This window comes from Apodemus sylvaticus, chromosome 8 (assembly GCF_947179515.1).
Source record: "Apodemus sylvaticus chromosome 8, mApoSyl1.1, whole genome shotgun sequence".
NCBI classification, from domain to species: Eukaryota; Metazoa; Chordata; class Mammalia; order Rodentia; family Muridae; genus Apodemus; species Apodemus sylvaticus.
In genome coordinates, this window is record NC_067479.1 from 95,102,014 (window position 1) to 95,124,400 (window position 22,387).

Sequence of the window (22,387 nt, forward strand, 5' to 3'; positions counted from 1 at the left end):
CAGGGCATCACTAGCATCTTAAACTGAGCCAGTAGGAAACACCTACCCCTAAATCCCACCCTACCCTTCAATGTGTATGAAGTCCCTGTCCACATGGAATAAAGGGCACAGGTTTTGTTACCAAGAATTGTCTGCGAGTGGCTGTTTTACTTAACTGTAACACTTGGGGAAGAGTTCTCCCCCAAAACTGGACCCCAGACCTGCCTGTCAGGCCAAGCTCGTGACGCCACCAGCCCTTGATGTTGCTGCCACCACCACCACCCCTACTGCTGGCACTGGCACCCAACATGGCTACAGTAGCAGGACCTCAGCTATCTGCTCCGAAGGCTGCCCAAACCTTGTTTCTCTTGAAGAACTTGAAGACTTCTGGCTGACTGAAACCTGCAGAACCTATTCACCCTGTTCTGCAGAGGACACCACTATGGATGGCAAAGTATTGTTTTGTTTTGCTTTGTTTTGCTTTGGGGTATAGTGTGGTGTGTGTGTGTGTGTGTGTGTGTTTGGGTGTTTTGTCAGCGTGTATGTAAACCACATGTGTACAATGCCCACAGAGGCCAAGAGGGGGCGTCAGATCCTCTGGGACTGATTGTGAGGCATCGTGTGAATGCTGGGAACTGCACCAGGGTCCTCTGGAGGAGCAACAAAGTGCTCTTAACTGCTGAGCTGTCTCTCTAGCCTGGCCATGAACAATCTTGAACCTCCTGCCTCTGCCTCACAAATGCTGAAATCACAGATATGTACCACTACACCTGTTTTTTAAAATGTTTATTTAAATTTTATTTTAATGAATGAATGGATGAAATTCATTGCACGTGGGAAACTGAATCCAAGGCCCTGGGCAAGTGCTCCACCACCAAGCTACATCCCAGGCCTGAGGGTGGAGTTCTGGGTTGCGCAGGGGGCCTTCAGCCCTAGCTCTGCTACACCGCTGTGTGTTATACCCAAAGGGAGCCAGGCCTTTCTCACTACACTTGTCCATTAAAGACAGGAGTGAGCACATCGGCCTTTAGGATGCTTGAGTAGTAACAACATGGGCCCGACAAAGAGCCAGCCATGAGGAAACTGCAGATGGGCCTCCCAGGGGAGGGTGAAGTCTGTACCGTTTGTCTCAGACTCTCCAGCGCCTACCCATCAAAGAATGGACTATACCGTAGGGATGGAGGGATGGACAAACAGATAAGTGAATATATTCCTGAAATTGTAAAGGATGTAGGGAGTTATACTATATAAAATCATCAAATAACTTACATGTGAAGTTTAGTTCAGAAATTTATCTCATCCCTTACATCTGGTAATATATAAAATCAAGTTGGGAGGGTTGGCTGTGGTAGAACATATGAGTAGTCCCAGCCTGCTGGTGGAGGCAGGATGGTGCATTCCAGATCACTTTGGCCTACACTGCACATTCAAAGACAGCTAAGGCTACAGAGAGATCTTGTCTCAAAAAAATTGGTGATAAAAATTCATACTATTGGAGTTGGTAATATACAAACGGGCGGCAGATGGCTTGAACGTGGTATCAGAGCAGGTGGCCTGGACAGATCACAGACGTTAATTGCTGGGGGTGATCATGGGTTAGCAGGGAAAGTGTGAAGAGGAATTGCCTCATAATTACTACAGTTTCAGAATACATCTATAGAGTTTGTTTTTTGGCGAATAAACAGCTTCTGGGGTGCAGTGACAGATTGTGGCTGGAGGCTTTTGGGGGATGGCCCCCACAATCAAGCACAGCCTTGTATACCAGATGGCTCTCTGCTGCCACTACTTCTCTCCTCCCTTCCACCTGCCAGCTAGGCTCCTGTCTCCATGGTTGGTCCATGATAGTCCATTCTCCCTCCCATAGCCACCACAGCCTTCCTAACCCCCATCAGAGCTGATGGCCCTTCCTGGTGAACACTTCCTGGTCACTTTCCATCATAAGCACACGAACTCCTCAGTGCCCACCAGCCCTGTGTGATAATCTGGCCTCCCTCCGCCTTACTCTTCTGCAGCCACATTGGGCCCCTAGGCCCCCGGCCTCGCACCCATCTAACTCCCTGTGAGGTCTTTGCCTCTGCTTTCCCCCCCTGACTGGCAAGCTGACTTGTTCTTCCTCACATGGCTGGCTCTCCCTCTGTCTGGGTTATTTTCCCAGATTTCCCTTCCCTGACTTCCAGAGGTAAAGAAATTCTTTCCCTTTATCCACCCGATTCCTCCATTTGCTTAGGGCTGTTTTGCTCATTGTCCTTCTCCGGATGAAAGACAGGGCACCGGCACCCACGTTTCACTGCTTCACCGCTCTTGTGCCCAGAAAAAAATGGTCCAACCGGGTGCTGACTAATGAAACAGGAGAGCGCATGGAGGAAGGACAAGTTCACACAGCGTCCTGCCACCTTCTCACTGTGCTTTGCCTGTGTGGGGAGATGATGCTCCACCTTTGAGAAGCAGGGAGGACGGAGGCCACAGGAAACGCCCTTTTTCCTCTAGCACTAGACAGCAGGCAGTGGCTTGCACAACAGTTTGTTCCCAGAAATTCTCTGGGTATTCTGAGACCTCCCAAAAGGGCTGACAGGCATGAATCTGGGGTGCCGCTCACTGGTACAGTGCTTATCTGGGCATGTGCAAGGCCGAGTGGGTTCAATCCCCGGCACCCTAAAATATAAAGACATTGCGTAAACCTGGAAGGAGTTTCTGAGTCCACACTCCCAGAATCCCATTCTAAGCCCAGAGAATGAATTTGGTAATCCTCTATTGTTGACGTGACTTGTTGGGGTTCTTGTGCCCAAGGGGTTACACTCCCCTGCATAAGGACTGGTGGTATTCAGGAATGATTTGGCAGCCATGATATTAGACATTGGGTAGCTAAACAGAATGGAACTTACTGAAAAGATGTGGGAGGCTCGCAGAAGGAGGGCCTGGCTCAGTGAAGATGGGGAGTGAGGAAAGGCTGTGTGTGATGCCCAGGACATGGGAAGGCAGGCTAAGAATGTCGGCCGGCATGCAGGAGAGCACCCTTCGCTGCTCACTTGAGGTGGAACCCTGCCTTGCTCTCCTCAAGTTTCTGGAATCGGTGTCTGCCAACTGAGGGGAGCAATGGTTTCCCCTGCCCTCTCCCGAAGAAAAACCAAGAGGTAACACCCCCTGTTTGTCACTTGTCTGCAGCAGGCCTGACCCGAATCTAGTCCGAGCAGAAAAATGGTCACCCCATGGCTGGCTGGTCCTGACATGGTCACAAACATAGGGGATTATTGGTGCGATGATGGTGCACCTGGTAGCCCTGGTCCCCCTGAGGCAGTCAATCTAACATCGTGATCGTTATGGGCAAACTGGACCAGTGGAATGTTTGCAGCTGGCTCTCACCTGCTTGAGGGAGCCTACTGCTAACTTCCCCAGACCCTTTCAATCTGACTGAGCTCATGCTGAGAGTTTAAAACTGGCCCTGATGGGAGGGTTTATGCCACAGAAGTTGTGCAATGCCATATGTCAAGCCTACTTGTTTTTCTTTCTCAGAGAACTAGTTATTAAACCAGTCTGCGTGCCCGCGTAGACACACACACACACACACACATGCACGCACACATACACACTACCCCTTGCATTTCCAGGACACACTGTTCTTGGTCTTACTGTATTACTTTTTAATCACTACTAGATTATATCTTTGACCATGAGATTAATCTGTAGTGTGTTGTTTTAAGAACATGTGGATTCTAAGGGATGGAATGCAGGGTTACATGCTGGGCTGACAGTCTCTGTGGGGTTTCCTTTTTCAATTGAGAGTAATACATTCTTTGTGTCCACTCCACTTCTCCCAAAAAACCCATGTTAATGGGAGTCTTGCTGTGTAGTCAGACTGGCCTCAAAGTGTCTGTGCTGCTGATTATGGCCTCAAACTCCTGATCCTTCTGTGCCGGCCTCCCAAGTGCAGACTTACAGGCCTCTGCCACCTTCCCTGGCTACTGTCAGATTTTTCCTCCTTCTTCTCCTCCTCCTCTTCTTCCTTCTCCCTTCCCCTCCTCCTCCTCCCTATGTAGTTGGAAATAACCTTTGGTTTCTGATCCTCCCGCCTCAGCTTCCCAAGTGTGGGCACTACAGACATGCCTGCTTTCTTCATTTGAGTATGGCTTACTTTCAATCTCTCGTTCTCCATCATCTAGGGTTGCCCTGCTATGTGTTTGAGACAGCATGTCACTATTTAGCATTTGCTGGACTACAAGTCATTATGCAGCTCCAGGCTGGTCTTGAAGTTGCAGCTACCCTTCTGTCTGTCTCCAGAGAGCTGAGATTGCACAGTCTGGCTTATTCAGGGAGTATTTTAAATCACAGATCCTGGGCTATGCACCTAATAAACAATAAGAATCTTTGGATGAACATGGTGAAACCCGTGTTCTAATTTTTAAGATTTGTTTTTATTTTATGTGTATGGGTGTTTTGCCTGCATGTATACCTGTGTAGAGGGCATCAGATCTCTGGAACTGGAGCTGCAGATGGTTGTTAGCTGCTGTGTGAGTGCTGGGATTTGAACCTGAATCCTCTGGAAGAACAGCCAGTATTCCTAACTACTGAGTTCTCTCTCTAGCCACATTCCAGCATACAGCCATGGTTAAGAATCACTAGTGCAGCCCAGAGTGTCTCAAATATCAACATGCACAGGAATCACTTAGTCGGCCTGGCTGGGCCTTGAGACTACTTTTCCAACAAGCTCCCAGAGATGCCAGCACTGCCAGCCATGGCTCACACTTGTATAGCAAGAATACAAATAATGTCATAATTTTCTGAGTCTTAAAGATTTTATGGAATTCATCCATTTAAAGAGTATCCACAAAGCCATCTTACCCTGGTATGTTTTCAACACCAAATCTTACTACTTTTCAATCAGTTGTATTCAATCTGTGGTCTGATTCAGCTTTCACAGTAAGCTAGTCCTGGTGGACTGGGACTCTGTTACGGGGATGTGGAAAGAGGATCATAAGTTCAAAGCCTGCCTAGGCTACTGAGTGAGTTTAAGGTCAGTCTGAACAACTTAGTGAGATGCTGTCTCAAAACACCCAGAATAGGGCTGGAGAGATGGCTCAGTGGTTAAGAGCACCAGTTGCTCTTCCAGGGGTCCTGAGTTCAATTCCCAGCTCCCACATGGTGGCTCACAACCATCTGTAATGGGATCTGATGCCCTCTTCCGGTGTGTGTGAAGACAACAGTGTACTCATATAATAAAAAAAGAAATAAAACCACCCAGAATAAATAAGGAAAAAATAAATAAATTGGAGTGTAGATGTAGCACAGGGTCAGACTATTCACATAGCATGCACATGGCCTTGGCTTTGAATCCCAGCACTAAAAAATAAAAGTTGGTGGAAGGCAATATCACAGAGGGACTGCTTGTGACAACTGCATTGTTGCCCATTTGTGGGTTTTCGGGGGAGGGTTGAGACAAGGACTCTCTGTGACCCAGGATGGCCTGAACTCATTACCCCAGGTCGGCCTAGAATCTGTGGTGATCCTCCAGAATCCTGGTATTACTGGAGTGCACCACTGCGCTCAGCTCAGTTTGAAACATTCATGTGTGTATGTGTGTATCTGCATGAGTTTGTGTGTACCATATGCATGCAGAGGCCAGAAAAGGTGACTGGCTCTCTTGACACTAGAACTATACAGTTAGTTGTAAGCTGCCTGACGTGGGAGATGGGAACAGAACCCAGGTCCTTAGCAAGAGCCTAAGAACTCCTAAGTGCTCAGCCATAGCTCCGGGTGTGGACTGTTTGGCTCTTTTTAAAGAGAGGGTTTTGCGGGGCTGGATAAATGGCTCAGTGGTTAAGAGCACTGACTGCTCTTCTGAAGGTCCTGAGTTCAAATCCCAGCAACCACATGGTGGTTTACAACCATCCCTAACAAGATCTGACACCCTCTTCTGGAGTGGCCGAAGACAGCTACAATGTACTCATGTTTAATAAATAAATAAATCTTAAAAAAAAAAGAAAGAAAAACAAAACAAAAAACCCAAAACAAAAACAAAACAAAACAAAAAAAAAGACAGGGTTTTGCTAAGAAGCCCATGCTGTTGTCCTGGAACTCACTATGTAGCCGCAGATGTGACCGTCCTCTAGCTTAGTTTCCTTTGTGCTGGGATTACAGGTCTGTGCCATTATGCTGAGCTGATATTGTTATATCTATGGAGAAACTGAGGCCCAAAGAGGCTTGAGCTACCCTCTGTCTTCTACATGAATGACACACATGTCACGTGTCATGGCAGTTACATGACTCTCCCAATGCTCAGGGGATTTTTCTGCAATCCTAAGAGAAATGCTTTCATTAAGGAACCTGAGGGCTGGAGAGATGGCTCATTTACTTAGAACCCTTCCTGCCCTTGCGCCGGACTGGAGCCCCAGCACGGCACCTGAGTCAGGTGGCAAATAACTGCTCGTCACTTCAGCTCTGGGAGATCGGCTGCCCTGGCCTTTGAGGGCAATTGTGTTCACATGCACATACCCATACACAGACAGGAACACATACATGCACAATTAAAAAGTAAATAAGACTCTGAAAACAGACAAAAATAAAGAAAAGGAAAGAAGAAAAAGGAGAAGGAGAAGGAGAAGAAGGAAAAGAAGAAGGAAGGAGGAGGAGGAGAGGGAGAGAAAGGCAGACAGGAAGGAAGGAAGGAAGGAAGGAAGGAAGGAAGGAAGGAAGGAAGGAAGGAAGGAAGGAAGGAAGGAAGGAAGGGAGGAAGGAGCCAAGCCTGGCACTGTGGCGGTGTGTGGTGCATGTTTATAATCCCAGGGCTTGAGACGTGGAGACAGGGTGATCAGTAAGTAATTCAAGGTCATCCTCAGATACACAGGGAGTTAGAGACCAGCTTGAGCTCTACAAGACCTTTTTTCAAAGAACAAGTGGGAATCTGGCTGAGGAGCCACAGCTGCGGTTACTCGGTGGGAGTGGACAGGAGTAAACATTACCAAGAGCCAAGTTTTGGAATTCAGCCATGTCCCTTTGAGAATTATCCCTTGAGTCTTAGGAGGGCCCCCTTTCTCTAGTTTCCCAGCAAAACTCCCCACCCCAGAGGAGGTGCTCCACCCCTGGCCTTGGGGGAGTGGAGGACCCAGCTGACTTCTAAAGGAGAGCTCTGTGAAAACAAAGCTGGCCTAGAAACCGTAGGCTCCTGGTGTGTCCCCAGGCTAGTCAGCAGGGCTGCCGCATCAGCAGAGGACTGTCCCCTTAGCTGAGGCAGCTTTGCCTTCTCCAGAGCCATGGCTCCTTCATGTGCCCAGGGTCACTTTCTTACGGAGTCCTTCCACAGACCTGCGTCTGTGCACATGCGCTCTGGTGCCTCTTCTCTTAGAGGCTCCAGTCTTATTGGATTAGGCCTCCAGACTCTGACTTCACTCAGTGTAATTACTTCTCCCGCCCACTCCCAGCAAGTGACGACAGCTGTGGCTCCTCAGCCAGATCTCCAGTGGTTCTTTGAGAAAAGGTCATGTACTGCTCAAGCTGGTCTCGCACTCCCCGTGGATCTGAGGATGCCCTTGGACTAGTTACTGATCATCCTGTCTTGACTTCCCAGTTTCCTCCCAGACAGTTGCCATGGGGCCAGGGCTGCACTGTATGAACTTAAGGAGACAATTCGGGCCATGGGCAGAGCCAAGTGGATCACTGTAGCCCTGAGAGTAAAGAGGGGCCTGGCCTGTGCGTCCTGGTCAGGAGCATGCTGTGTCACTGCCAAACTCCCATTGCCAGTTGGTCCTTCTAGTCATTTAGGCCACAAATATTTACAGAATTCTTAACATTCTATGTTGTTCCAGATTCTCTAGGACTAAAGTTATAGATGACTGTGAGCCACCTTGTGTGTGTGCTGGGAATTGAACCTGGGTCCTCTAGAAAAGCAGCCAGTGCTCTTAACCACAAAGGCATCTCTCCAGCCCCTTTACTGAGTTCTTTGGAGTCAAGTTCTCTGAAGAGGCTACACCCACCCAGAAAAGCCCGAGGCTGTTAGACCTTAACTCACTCGATCATCATGTTGTGGAGAGCTATGATGCTGTGGTCCAGAGCTGAAGAGCCCTTGGACTCTGCTAGGCCCTCCCAACGCTCACATATCATCAACCTCGGGGTCTTACCTAACATCCTGGTGACCAGTGGATAAAGTCTTGGATCACAAAGCTTGACAAAGGAAGGCCTTACCTCAACCTTGAATCCTGAACCTAAGAATGCTATAAAGTAACATTTATGGGTTCAGCCCCAGCACAGGGCATGGGGTAGGATGGGGGAGTGGAAGTGGGGTGGGAGTGGGGCGTGACTGGAACTTAACAGTTAGAGCAGAAATGATCTTGCACGTCTATAGCTCCCCTAACCTTGACTCCACAGATGTACTTGGGAAACACAATGGTTCATGCTGTGTCTTAGCTTTGTCCTATAACTGTGAAGGGCCATGCCATTTCTTCCATGGCAGAACTTGTCATTCAAGATGACTTGAAACCATGCTCCTGGGCCAGCTGTTCTTTTCTTTTCTTTTTTTGTTTTTGTTTTTGTTTTTTGATTTTTGGATTTGGTTTTTTTCGAGACAGGGTTTCTCTGTGTAGCCCTGGCTGTCCTGGAACTCACTCTGTAGACCAGACTGGCCTCGAACTCAGAAATCCACCTGCCCTGCCTCCCAGAGTGCTGGGGTTACAGGCGTGGGGCCAGCCGTTCTTAATCTGTGCATCATGTGTTACCCCGCTGTGGGGTCATATGTCAGATATTTACATTATAATTCATAATAGTAGCAAAATCAGAGTTATGAAGTAGCAATGAAATAATTTTATGGTTTGGAGTAACCACACCATGAGGGACTATTAAAGGGTCACAGCATTAAGAAAGTTGAGAACCACAGTCCTAGGCCAAGACCACTCACCTTTGATTATAACAACTGTCTTCTGTTGAAGTTGCTAGGTGCTGTGCCAGTGCCAAGGATACTTTAGGCACTGTAGGCACTGACTGCAGTGCAGTGTGGAAGAAGTGTGGTCACAGTTGGGCACAGGCTATGAAAAGAGAGGCTCCCAGACAGACTGATAAGACACATGGTAAGACCCAGACATGGCGGAGGGCTTCCTAGAGGAGATGACCTGGAACCCAGCCTGAAAGAGATTATGCTAGCCAGCAGAAGATGGGCTTGGGATCTGTTTAACCAGCCTTCAAAGGGCCCTTATTTCACTAGACTAAGGCAGAAGGGGAACTTAGTTTACCCCAGGTGTGGCCCACAGTTCAGGAGAACTGCAGTTCACTGCAGATGCAGCACCATTGGTAGCACGCTTGCAGAGCATGCTCAAAGCCCTGGGTTGGATCCCAAAGCTCCACACAAATTGGATGCGATGACTCAGGCCTGTAATCCCAGCACTCTGGCAGAGGTCGGGGCATCAGAGATACAAGGCCACCTCTGGCTCTGTATTGGGTTGAGGCCAGCTTTGGCCGTGAAAGACCATATTTGGAGGAAGAAGTAGACAAAGAGAATGAGGAGGAGGGAGTAGGAGAGTCTATGTTTAGATAAAAACATAGAATCTCACGGTCCCGTCCAGATTCACGCAGTCAAAAGCAACAACCAAGCAAGATTTCTAGTGGTAGCGAGCACTGACATTGGGGGTTGGAGATGACACTCAGGCAGCAGAGCGCATGCCTAGTGCGCACGAACCTGGGTCAATCCCAGAACTCTATAAACCAGGTGGGTAGGTGCATCCCTGTAATCAGAGCACTGGGAAGGTAAGGGAAAGATGATCTTGAGTTCAAGGCTATCCTTAGCTACAGAGTTCAAGGCCAGCCTAGTCAACCAGAGTTCCAGTCTCAAGACAAAACAAGCTCACCAGCTTCTGTGTGGGCCTTTCTTGTTCTTTTCAACATTCAGTTCCTTCTTATTCACCACTGCTCACTCTTCTCAGACCCTCCCTAAGCATTGGACACCCTCTACTGGACTCCACAGGAACCAGGAATGCACGTGGTACACACAGGTACACGCAGGTTAAAAAACACTCCTACACATAGATATAAATAAATGAATCTTTTTCTTAACGCAACTTGCCGGGCTGGGCCACGGCTCAGTTTGTAAAACCCCAGCCACAAAAGTATGAATACCAAGTTCAGAACCCACCACCCACATAAAAGCGGGTGCAGTAGCACACATCTGTACCCCAGGACCAGACAGGTGGATCCCAGTAGCTCATTTGTCCAGCCAGCCTAGTAGAAACAACGATGTGCAGGCTCAGCGAAAGGTTCGGTCTCAAACAGTCAGGTGGGGATAGCTGTGGGGTGCTCAATTTCAATCCCACACTGGGAGGCAGAGCCAGGCAGAGCTCTGTGAGTTTGAGGCCAGCCTGGTCTACATAGGCCAGACAGGGCTATACAGAGAGACCATGCCTCAAAGAAATGTGCCCAAAAAGAACCCCACAGAAAGCTCATGAAAAAAATTAAATGCATATTTTAGGGACCCCAGCAATGTGTGAGAGAAAACGGCACCAATGACATTTTAAGTAATTTTGCTGTAAGTGACTGTAAGTCTATGGCTGCAGCGAAAGGGACAGGGACAGGGACAGGGACAGGGCTCCTTGCTGTACCTGCTGGTGGGACCTCCTTTTCCATGGGCTCAGAGACCAGGAATTCCAGGGTGGAGTCTACTTCCTTCTCACCCTCCGCCACAATGTTTCTTCTTCTCAGGCCTGACTCTATCATTTCTTCTCAGAAGGTCTCTATTCTGTGAGGAAATTAAAGATCTGGTGTTTATTTCAGATTCGCAACAGGCCCAGTTTCTAGACAAAATTATCTAATTTGGTGGTGAAGAGAGTGTTGTGTTTTCTGTTGCTGTTGATATGAGGGTCATATGGGACAGACAGGGAACAAATCCTTCCTGCAGTCTGAGCTTCAGGCCTGCCCGACTCAGCACTGTGGTCCTCGCACCGCACAAAGGTGGCTGGAACTGGAGGCCTGAAACCCACCTGTGGCTCTGCCTGCTGAGCAGTCCTACCCAGAGAAGGCCTAAGTGGCAGAAAGCACCTTCTCCCAAAGGACCAGCCCAAGCTTAGAGGGATCCATTTACCCAGGCTGGCTATTGAGTTTGCACAAAGGATCCAATCAGTTAGTGGTGGTCTACCAGTCTGAGTACTGGAGAGTAATCCAACACAGATTAACTCATTTTCCCTGTACTTTACAAAGCCAGTCAAAAACGGGCAACAGTGTGTGTGTGTGTGTGTGTGTGTGTGTGTGTGTGTATGTGTGTGTGTGTCTAGCAAACACAACGGCTGGTCCCTGTCACTTTTCTTACCTGTCATGGTGGGCAGTTTCTGGCAGTCATTATAGGAAGAACTGAAAGTCCCTTTCCTGGTAGTTTGATGGCTCCCTGCTGTGTGTTGACGCTCACATGTTAAGCGACAGATCACATTGCCACGTTGCAGAGGAAAGACCCTCATACAAAGTGATCACTGCAGGAGTGTTCTCGGCTCATCTTCTCAGATGCCGTGACTTGGAAAGTTGTGTCTTCCTTACCTCAGCCCTCCCAACAGCCCTGACTAGTCTGATGCTGGGAGACCGGCTCTCCAGTGAACAGCAGGCCGGCCTTGGGCTCCTGCTCACTGCCTCAGCCTCCCGCGCACTGGGCTGTGGGCCCAAGCCGCTGTGCTTGGCTCTGCTACTCTTGTTCCTATTGCAGCCAACATTTTTTTATTGTTTTAGGAGTGGGGGAGGAGTGAGGACAGGGTATCGCCATGTAACTCCAGCTGGTCTGCAACTCTCTATGTAGACAGGTCTCAAACTCCCTAAGTCTCTTCCTTTCTCATCCCCACACCGCTGTGCCTCTCTCTTTTCAGAGACAGAGCCATGCCAAGTTGCTCTGGCTGGCTTGGAAGTCACTGTAGAGAAGGCTAGTCTCCAATATGCAACATTTTCAAGTGGAACCTCATAAAATTAAGCTTCTGCCCACACAAAGGTGATTGATTGAATGAAGAGAGAACCTACAGAATGGGATCAAACCCTTGCTAGATAGTCACCTGACACGGACTGATATCTAGAATACAGAAAGATTTGATTCCCAGCACCCATATCAAGTGATCTAAAACCACCTGTAACTCCCAGCTCCAGGGTATCTGATGCCTCTGGCCTCCACAGGCACCATGCGCACACGCATACACACACACATGCTTAAAAAGTATAAAAAAATACAATATACAAAGGGCTAAAAGAAACCCACAACTAAATAACAAGAGATTAAAGAAATCAACTAATAAATAAGCAAGTGAAATGAATGGATAGTTCTCAAAAATCCAGAGTTTGGGAGATGCTCAGTCAGTAAAGTGCCTGCCCTGCAAACACAAGGACCTGAGCCCGCACCCAGAACCCAGAAACTATTCCAGATGTGAAGCAGACGCTTGCAATCCCACTGCTGGGAAGACAGAGACAGAAGGATCGCTGGAACTCTCCGGACAGCCAAACTAACATAATTGGTGACCTCCAGGCCAATGAAAGACTCGGTCTCAAACGGGATAGTGATCCCCAAGGTTCTCCTCTGGGTTTTTCACACACACACACACACACACACACACACACACACACACACACGCCTATACATGCACTTCATACATGAACACACACACATTCACATTTTAAAATGAAATACAAATGGCTGGCAGGGTGGTGGTGGTACATGCCTTTAATCCCAGCACTTAGGAGGCAGAGGCAGGCGGATTTCTAAGTTTGAGGCCAGCCTGGTTTACAGAGTGAGTTCCAGGACAGCCAGTGCTACACAGAGAAACCCTGTCTCAAAACAACAACAACAACAAAACAAAAAACCCCAGCCAATGTAAAGATGAAAAATTCAACCCTTGCATCAGAGAAATGTAAATTAAAATTCTAATTTACATTTAGAATTAGAATTTTGTATATAATTTTGTATTTAATAATGTAAATTAAGATTCTATCTTAGCCCAATCAGAATGGTAATCATCAAGAAAACAAGTGACTAGTGCTGGTGTGGATGCAGACAAAAGCGAACTTTGTATACTGTTGTTAGGAACATAAAATGTCAATCTACACAAGTCTATAGAGATCCATCAGGGAGCTAAAAGCAGATCTCCCGTATGACTCAGCTGTAGTTGGCTTTAGCTACTTTATGGGTTCTTCTTCCACTATTTGCTGTGGGAAAACTCTGCTAACAAAGGTCAAAGTTCACCATAGCTCCCCAGGAAATGGGAGACTCCATTGTTAGTAGGTTTTTGCCTTCTTGACCCTATCCGGAAGATTCTAAGCCCCCACTCTCACCTCTATCCGAGAAAAGTCACTTAGCATAAAAACCTAGAGTTCTCCAGGCTAATGGGGTATCTAGATAGGCTCTGGGTGTTTAGCCAATGAGCTTCCCTTCCTGGGCATTCCTTCCTGTAAAAGGTATTTAATCCCTGGTTCGCCCTATATAAACTGTATGCATTCACGATCGCCATCAAATAAAGTTTGGGAAAGCAAGGACTCCCTCCCATCAAGGATCACTGCATGGGGAGGCCCTCCTGAAGAGCCCCACCTAAATCCCCCTGCGGAGGCTTTCTCTCTCAGACCCTCGCCATCTCAACATCTTGTTGAGGATGGTTGTGAGCCACCGTGTGGTTGCTGGGATTTGAACTCAGGACCTTTCAGAAGAGTAGTCAGTGCTCTTAACTGCAGAGCCATCTCTCCAGCCCCCAACTTTTTCTTTATAGTTAAAATTGATATGTGTATACCCTACATTTTCTGCATCTATCCCTTTATTAGTGGCACTAAGGTTGGTTCCATAACTTACAACTGTGCATAGTACTTTCAGTAAACTGCAAGTCTGTCTGCAATACACTATTGACGTGAGTCCTTCGACTAAATACACAGAAGTGCTAGAGCTAGGTATAGTGACAGTTTTGGAATTTTGGTTTCTTTAAAAAGCATAAAGAGATGGCTGGAGAGATGGCTCAGCAGTTAAGAGCACCGACTGCTCTTCTGAAGGTCCTGAGTTCAAATCCCAGCAACTACATGGTGGCTTACAACCATCCGTAATGAGATCTGGCACCCTCTTCTGGTGTGTCTGAAGACAGCTACAGTGTACTTAACATATAACAATAAATCTTTTTTTTAAAAGTTGTGTCACTGCAAGAAAGTGTATTCAGCTAGAGATAACTAAGTAAATTAAACTAGTTTCCTCTGGTAAAGATTTGAGATTTTTGCACAGACACATAAACTCATTTATATGCTTGTGTGAAAATGACCTTGTATAACCCACTACCACGTGCAAAGAATATAACATGATGAAAATAATAAAGGACAACACTGACAGTGGGCATAGCACATACATGTAATCCCAGCACTCAGGAGGCAAAGCAAGAGGATCCCTGCAATTTCCATGCCAGCCTGGGCTACATCATCTAAGGCTATACAGCAGGATCCTGCTTAAACAAAATAAGAAGGAGGAGTTTCTGAGCTTGAAGACAGGTGTTTGAAAATAACGTAGCCACATAAGAGGACAGGAGATGGGAAATGAAAGCGATGAAGCAAGCCTTTGGGCGCGATGGTCACAATTAAAACAGCAAGCATTGACATAATGGGGGCTTCACAAGGGGGAGAGAAGTCAAACGCCCTAGAAAGCTATGCAATGGGATAGCTGCTGAAGTCAACAGGGGGCCACCAGCCCCAGCACACAGAAGGCAGAGTCAGGAGGAGCACGTTTAAGGCTGGCTTCGTCTACACAGCAAGTTTCAGGCAGACAGCTACCTAGGGATACCCTGTCTCAAGAGAGGATGAATACTTGTGGAAAATTTCCAGATCCCTGGGAAGACAGAGATCAAATCTAGGAAGCTTGAAGGATCTTAATAGATCTGACTAGAAAGACCCTCTATACGCTTCTGACCCTAGCATATGGGAAGCAGAGGCAGGAGGCTCCGGCATTCAGTATCAGGGTTATCCGCATAGGGACTTAGAGGCCGCCTGGACTATATAAATTTATGTCTCGAACAAAAAAGGTCCTATATAAAGGATATCATGTTCAAACTGTCAAAAGTACAAGACAGGCCTAGAATTCTAGCTCTGTGGGTGACTGAAGCTGGAAGATTCCAAGTTCGAGGTTTTCCTGGGTCACCTGGTTACAAAATAAAATTTACAAAAGGTATTGGACTCAGTGGTTGCCTAGTTTGTGAAAGGTTTGATTCCTAATACTGTAAACAAGGAAAATACAAGACAAAAAAAAACACACAAAAAAAAAACCCAAACAAACAAAAACCAAGCCACTGTAGTCAATTTATTATACTAACAGCACATTTTCTGTTTTTGTTTTTAACAGGGCCTTCCCATGTCGCCCAGACTGGCCTAGAACTCGTGATCCTCCTGCATCAGCTTCTCAGTGCTGGGATAATGGGTGGGCACTAATATGCTCATCTTAATAGCAGATTTCCCAGCAGAAATCTTTTAGGTCAGGAGAGAATAGATGATACAGTCAAAGTGCCCAAAGAAAAATATTGTCAACAAGGATATCTTACTGAGGCGGCAGGAAAGATGGCTCTGAGCAGTAGTTGCTTTCCAGATGACCTGGGTTCAGATCCCATAGCCCCTGTAACTCTAGCTCCAGGAGACCCACACTTTTCTCCTGGCACCCATGGGCACAAGTGCATACACAGACACACACACATACATCAGAAGTTTTAAATAAAATTTTCTTAAGTTTTATGAGCAGAAAAAGAGAGGGTCTTGATTTAATTTATAATTATTTCTAGTTATAATTGGCCATTCCTGTAGCAGCTCTTAACTCTCTGGGGAATCGCCTCACTTTGCCAGTCTTCATCATGCCTGGCAGGCACTAGGGAGAAACCATGTTCATGTTCTCGTCTCTGTGGCAGTAAGCAGGCCACGGCTTCCTCGTGAAAATGTGGAGTAATTCCTTCTAAACAACAGTGGCAGCTGCCACATTCGTGGTTCCCAAAGCCCCTCCCCGTGTCTTAGTCAGGGATACTAATGCTGTGATGAAACCATGACCGAAAACAAGAAAGGGATTTATTTAGCTTGCATTTCCAGGTTCATCTGTTCGTTATTGAAGGAAGCCGCCGGGACAGGAACTCACACAGGGCAGGAACCTGAAGGCAGGAGCTGGTGAGGCGGCCACGGAGGGGCCCGTACTAGCTGGCTCATACTGGTATACTCACCTGCTCTCTAATAGGGCCCAGGACCACCACAGGGATGGTACCGCCCACTGTCGGCAGCGGCCCTCCTCCATTATCAGTAATTGAGAAAATGTCCTAATTGAGAAAATGCCTATTCCCTGATCTTTTGGAGGCTGTTCCCTTCCCTTTCCTTCCTTCCTTCCTTCCTTCCTTCCTTCCTTCCTTCCTTCCTTCCTTCCTTCCTTCCTGTTTGTTTGTTTGAGACAGGGTCTCACTTTGTAACTTGGCTCTAACTGTCCCTGTAACTCACTATGTAGACCAGGCTGGTCTCACATGAGATCCACCTGCCTCTGCCTCTCCAGGGCTGGGATTAAAGGTGTGCACCACCGCACTGGGCTGGGGGACATTTTCTTAACTGAACTTCCCTTCCTTCAGGTGACTTTAGCTTGTGTCAAGTTTACATAAAACTGGCCGCACTTCCTGCCTGGCGCTGCGTTTGCCTCCTGTTAGGCAACCCCACGAGACCACGGATGATGCCATTCCCCACCTCCCAGCTGCCCACACTGCCATCTCTCCTAGCCTTGTGATCCAGCTACGGTGACTCCACAGGGCCCTGGACCCTCACGGCACACACTGAACATGCAACAAAATGTCACACATTTGAAGAGTAGGAAGGAAAACTGAAGAAATGTCTTAACTTTATTTGGTTTTGGTTTTGAGACAGGGTTTCTCTGTGTAAGCTGTGGCTGCCCTCGAACTCAGTCTGTAGACCAGGCCTGCCCCTGCCTCCTGACTGCCAGGATTAAAGGCATGTGCCACCGTTACCCGGACTAACTTTGTTTCTAATAAAATATTTGGTCTTAGAAAGAGAATATATGTACATTTATTGGAAATATTTTCTTCCTAACAAACAGAAAACATGGTTCTTCAGCGTACCCTTCGCTTTACCCTTTTCCCATTTCTCCTTCCTTCTGTGGCAACTGTGGACTAGGAAACCAGTTACTATCAAGGGCTACTGGGGCCAGGAGAGGACTCAGCCCACCAAGGCATCTACCATCAAGTCTGAGGGTCTGAGTCCCATCCTAAGATTCACATGGTGGAGAGAACCAAGCCTTGGAAGCTGCTTCTTCTGACCTCCAGCCTGCGTACCCTTTACATCCCCAACACACACAAGACCACTGTGAATGATGCCAGAGGCAGATCTACATCCAAGCCCTGACCTTGCTTTATCTTACAATACATCCACAGAGCCATTTAGGAATAAAAGAGGTCTATGGAATGAATATATATATATATATTTGGCTTTTTGGATTTTGTTTTTTCCAAGACAGGGTTTCTCTGTATAGTCCTGGCTGTCCTGGAACTCACTCTATAGACCAGGCTGGCCTCGAACTCAGAAATCCACCTGCTTCTGCCTCCCAGAGTGCTGGGATTACAGGCGTGTGCCACCACCACCCAGCTGATGGAGTATATTTTAATTACACACAAGGAAAAGCTTCAGATTGCCCATTAGGTCCCTCAGATACTATGTTCTACAGTGTGCCCTAAGGTCTTGCAGACATCAAAGAGATTGCCTAAAAAGGTAAAATTTTAGTTGAAAGCAAACAGATTTCAGGAGACAGAAGTAGACTGAACCATCGATGGGTAAAAACATTTGCATTTTGTTTTCTCCAGTGAAGCACAAATTGCTCTCACCAACCGACGTTGACCTAGAAAGCACATTTGTAACAATCCTTTCCTTCATCTGTAATGACAATAAAAAGGCTCCCTGTGTAACTGTAATTAAGATGGCAGCAGAAGCTCTGCCGTGGTGGCACACAGCTTTAATCCCAGCCCAGAGGCAGGAGGATCTCTGCGAGTTCAAGTCTAGCACCAAGTTAGCCATCGGCTCAAAAACAAAAAAACAAAAAACAAAACAAAAAAGGCCAAGTGGAACATTGAGCATCTATCGCCACCTTGTGGTGGCCTATTATTCTCAATCCTAGGTATTTGCAAGGATTCTAAAACTTCTTGAAGAGGAACTGTTTTGTGAGCTGTTTGGAACATTTGAACATAGTAATCATGTGGGAGGCAGGAGGCTGAAGGATGAATATATTGGAAATACCTCACATGTGACAGAGCTTCATGCAGTTTATACTTTACAGCATGGATGAAACAACCCTCTGAGGTGCATGGTCTCACCCTGGTTCCAGGACACGGCTGATTGCATGGGGCAAGTCCTCTACTTGCTCCTGGATGGTCAAAGTCAAAGCCTGTAACATTTTGTTAACATTCCTGCGTGCAGCCTGTTTAATTACAGTATGAAGCATCTGTTATATGTGCACATAGGGTCTTGTAGAGAAGAATTTATATTTTAAGGTACATTTTACACATAATACCTCCAACTCCAACTAGCCTATATACACAGCATCTTCTGAGGTGGTGTTAGGCAGAATTCAGTAGGTCTATGGGGTCTGTTCTGTATGTGCAAGGCCATGCCGTACAAGTTGACTCTTCGGTGAGATGGCTCGGCATACAGGTGCTTGCCACACCTGATGATCTGAGTTCAATTCCCGAGACCCACACGGTAGAAGACAAGCACCATCTCCAGCAACTAATCCTCTTACCTCCTCCACCTGTGGACGTGCACCGTGACGTGTGTATACCATCCACATGTGTACACACAATAAGTAAGTACAACTTTAAAATCCTTGCTAAAACAGGTTCTTCACCTGTTTGCCGACTATACTTTACCCTAGGTAAGGCTGAGGTGTGTGTGTGGGGGGGGAGGGGACATCACTGAGGGTGTACTTTACCCTAGGTAAGGCTGAGGTGTGCGTGTGTTGGGGGACATCACTGAGGGTGTACTTTACCCTAGGTAAGGCTGAGGTGTGCGTGTGTTGGGGGACATCACTGAGGGTGTACTTTACCCTAGGTAAGGCTGAGGTGTGTGTGTGTGTGGGACATCACTGAGGGTGTACTTTACCCTAGGTAAGGCTGAGGTGTGCGTGTGTGTGGGGACATCACTGAGGGTGTACTTTACCCTAGGTAAGGCTGAGGTGTGCGTGTGTGGGGGACATCACTGAGGGTGTACTTTACCCTAGGTAAGGCTGAGGTGTGCGTGTGTGGGGGCATCACTGAGGGTGTACTTTACCCTAGGTAAGGCTGAGGTGTGCGTGTGTGGGGGACATCACTGAGGGTGTACTTTATCCTAGGTAAGGCTGAGGTGTGCGTGTGTGGAGGACATCACTGAGGGCCGACATTGCTCAGTGTCAGACCTGCCACTAAACCAGAGCTAAATATTCCAAGTGAAAACTTTGCAGCCTGGTTTTACTTTGTAAAAATCTGGGGTGTGGGCCAGAGATAGGGCTCTGCAGCACTTCTGCCTGTTCTCCCAGAGGCCCCAGGATCGATTCCCAGCACCCACCTGGCAGATCAGAACGATCTGTAATCCCAGTCCCATGGGGATCCAGTGCCCTCTTCTGGCCTCTGGAGCATCAGGCAGGCATGTGGTATGGAACAATAATGAAGACAAACCACAATATACAGAAGCTATTTATTTTCTTTAATAAATTAAAAAATCTTGTGATATTGTGAAACATCTTTTGGGTATATACCCAGGAGTGGTATAACTGGGTCTTCAGGTAGAACTATTTCCTATTTTCTGAGGAACCACCAGCTTGATTTCCAGACTGGTTTTACCAGTTTGCACTCCCACCAACTATGGAGGAGTGTTCCCCTTTCTCCACATCCTCATCAGCATGAGCTGTTGCTGGAGTTTTTGATCTTAGCCATTCTGACTGGTGTGAGGTGGAATCTCAGGGTCATTTGGATTTGCATTTCCCTGATGACTAAAGATGTTGAACATTTCTTTAAATCTTCTTGGCATTCAAGATTCCTCTGTTGAGAATTCTGCTTAGATCTGTAATACCATCCCCCCTTTTCTTTTAAAGATTTATTTTATATATGTAAGTACAGTATTTCTGTCTTCAGACACATCAGAAAAGGGTATCAGATCCCATTACAGATGGTTGTGAGCCACTATGCGGTTGCTGGGAATTGAACTCAGGACCTCTGGAAGAAGAGTCAGTGCTCTTAACCGCTGAGCCATCTCTCCAGCTCCTGTACCCCATTTTAAAAATTGGGATATTTGGGTTTTTGGAGTCTTACTTCTTGGTTTCTTTATATATCTTGGATATTAGCTGTAGGCATATATTTTTTACAGCCTACTTTAATAAAGGTTCAACCTCCCCTTTAGCCCACCGCCTGCCAAGAGGTCGAGGAAAAGAGAGGTTATCAGGATATGGGCCAGGTGGGGGGAGGAGTGGCCATGTTTAGAAATAGTTCTTTGGGGCAATTTCAACCTTCGTTGTTTTCAGCCCAGTCCACTATCGAATGAATACCAAACACGAATCAGCAGCTGCAGACCAGTCCACTCAGCAGACACCACACACAAGAGCAGTTCAATCTAAAAAAACAAAAAAAACAAAAAAACAAAAAAACAAAAAAACGAGGCTTGCCAACAGGCAGCAAGAAGCTGCAGGAACCTCACGAGTTCTTTGGGGGGTTTCTTTCGATCAAGTTACCACAAGTGAAGCTCAGTGACATAGTGTAAGGTGAATTAATACATGCATGCAGTCAGTGAAGAATATCAAGGTGGAGCAAAGCAATCCAATGCTGTTGCTCCTACTGCCTATGGGGTCATATTTATATTCTTTCTGAGTATCATCATGCATCCTTTCATGTGCCTGCTATAGCAAAATATTCTTTCACCTATGTGCCCTAGTAAAACATTACTTGACATAAGTGACTTTCTAAGGGAAACCAAAAGTTTCTGCTTCAATTAGCCCTCTTATAGGATGTAGGGTTAGTGAAGATCTTTCCACAATCTGTAGGTTGCTGTTTTGTCCTATTGAGTGTCCTTTGCCTTACAGAAGCTTTTCAGTTTCATGAGGTCCCATAATGTTGATCTTAGAGCCTGAGCCATTGGTGAAAAATTTCAGGAAAATTTCCCCTGTGCCAATGCATTCAAGGTTATTTCCCACCCTCCCTTCTATTAGATTCAGTATATCTGGTTTTATGTTAAGGTCCTTGATCCACTTGGACTTAAGCTTTGTACAAGGTGGTAAGTATGGCTCAATTTGCATTCCTCTACATGCAGAAGACCAGTAGTTAGAACAGCATCATTTGTTGAAGATGCTTTTTTTTCCACTGTATGGTTTTGGCTTCTTTGTCAAAGATCAAGTGTCTGTAGGTGTGTGGGTTTATTTCTTGGGTCTTTGATTCCATTCCATTGATTAACTTGTCTGTCTCTGTACCAATACCTTGTGGTTTTTTATCACTATTTTTCTGTAGCACATCTGAGGTCAGGGATAGTGATTCCTCCAGAAGTTCTTGTTCATAATATTCATAATAGCCAGAAACTGGAAGCAACCTAGATGTCCTTCAACTGAAGAATGGATTCAGAAAATGTGGCTTATTTACACAATGAAATACTATTTAGCTATTAAAAACAAATACATCATGAATTTTGCAAATGGATGGAACTAGAAAATATCATCCTAAGTGAGGTAACCCAGACCCAAAAGGGCATACATGGTATGTACTCACTGATAAGAGGATATTAGCCACAGAGTACAGGATAACTATGATACAGCTCACAGTCTATATGAAGCTTAACAAGAAGGAAGACCCAAGTAATGCTTCAATCCCACTTAGAAGGGGGAACAAAATAATCAATGGAGGCAGATGGAGAGAGGGACCTGGGTGGGATAGAGAAATAGGAAGGGAAGGGGGGGCAGGATTAGGTAAGGGGGGGTGAGTCAAGAGAAATGCCCAGAGATCCAGGAGAATGAATGAAAATATGCAGTTGCTGTGAGTGGGGGTATCCTCTAGAAAGTCCCAGAGACCTGGGATGGGGGAGGCTCCTAGGATTCAATGTGGGTGACCTTAGCCAAAGTGCACCATAGTGGGGATATGGAACCTAAAGAGACCACCTACAGTAGCCAGAGAGAACCCCCAGTGGAGGGATGGGGACAACAACCTGCCTTCAATTTTTTTGACCCAAAATTGTTCCTGTCTAAAAGAAACGCAGGGACAAAAATGAAACAGACTGAATAAACAGTTGACCAGTCTCTGGCCCAATTTGGAATCCATGTCATAGACAGGTACCAAACCCTGACACTATTACTGATGCTATGTTGTGCTTGCAGACAGTAGCCTAGAATGGCTGTCCTCTGAGAAGCTGTACCAGCAGCTGACTAAGACAGATGCAAACACTCATAGCCAAGCATTGAACTGAAGTTGGGGGACCCCTATGGAAG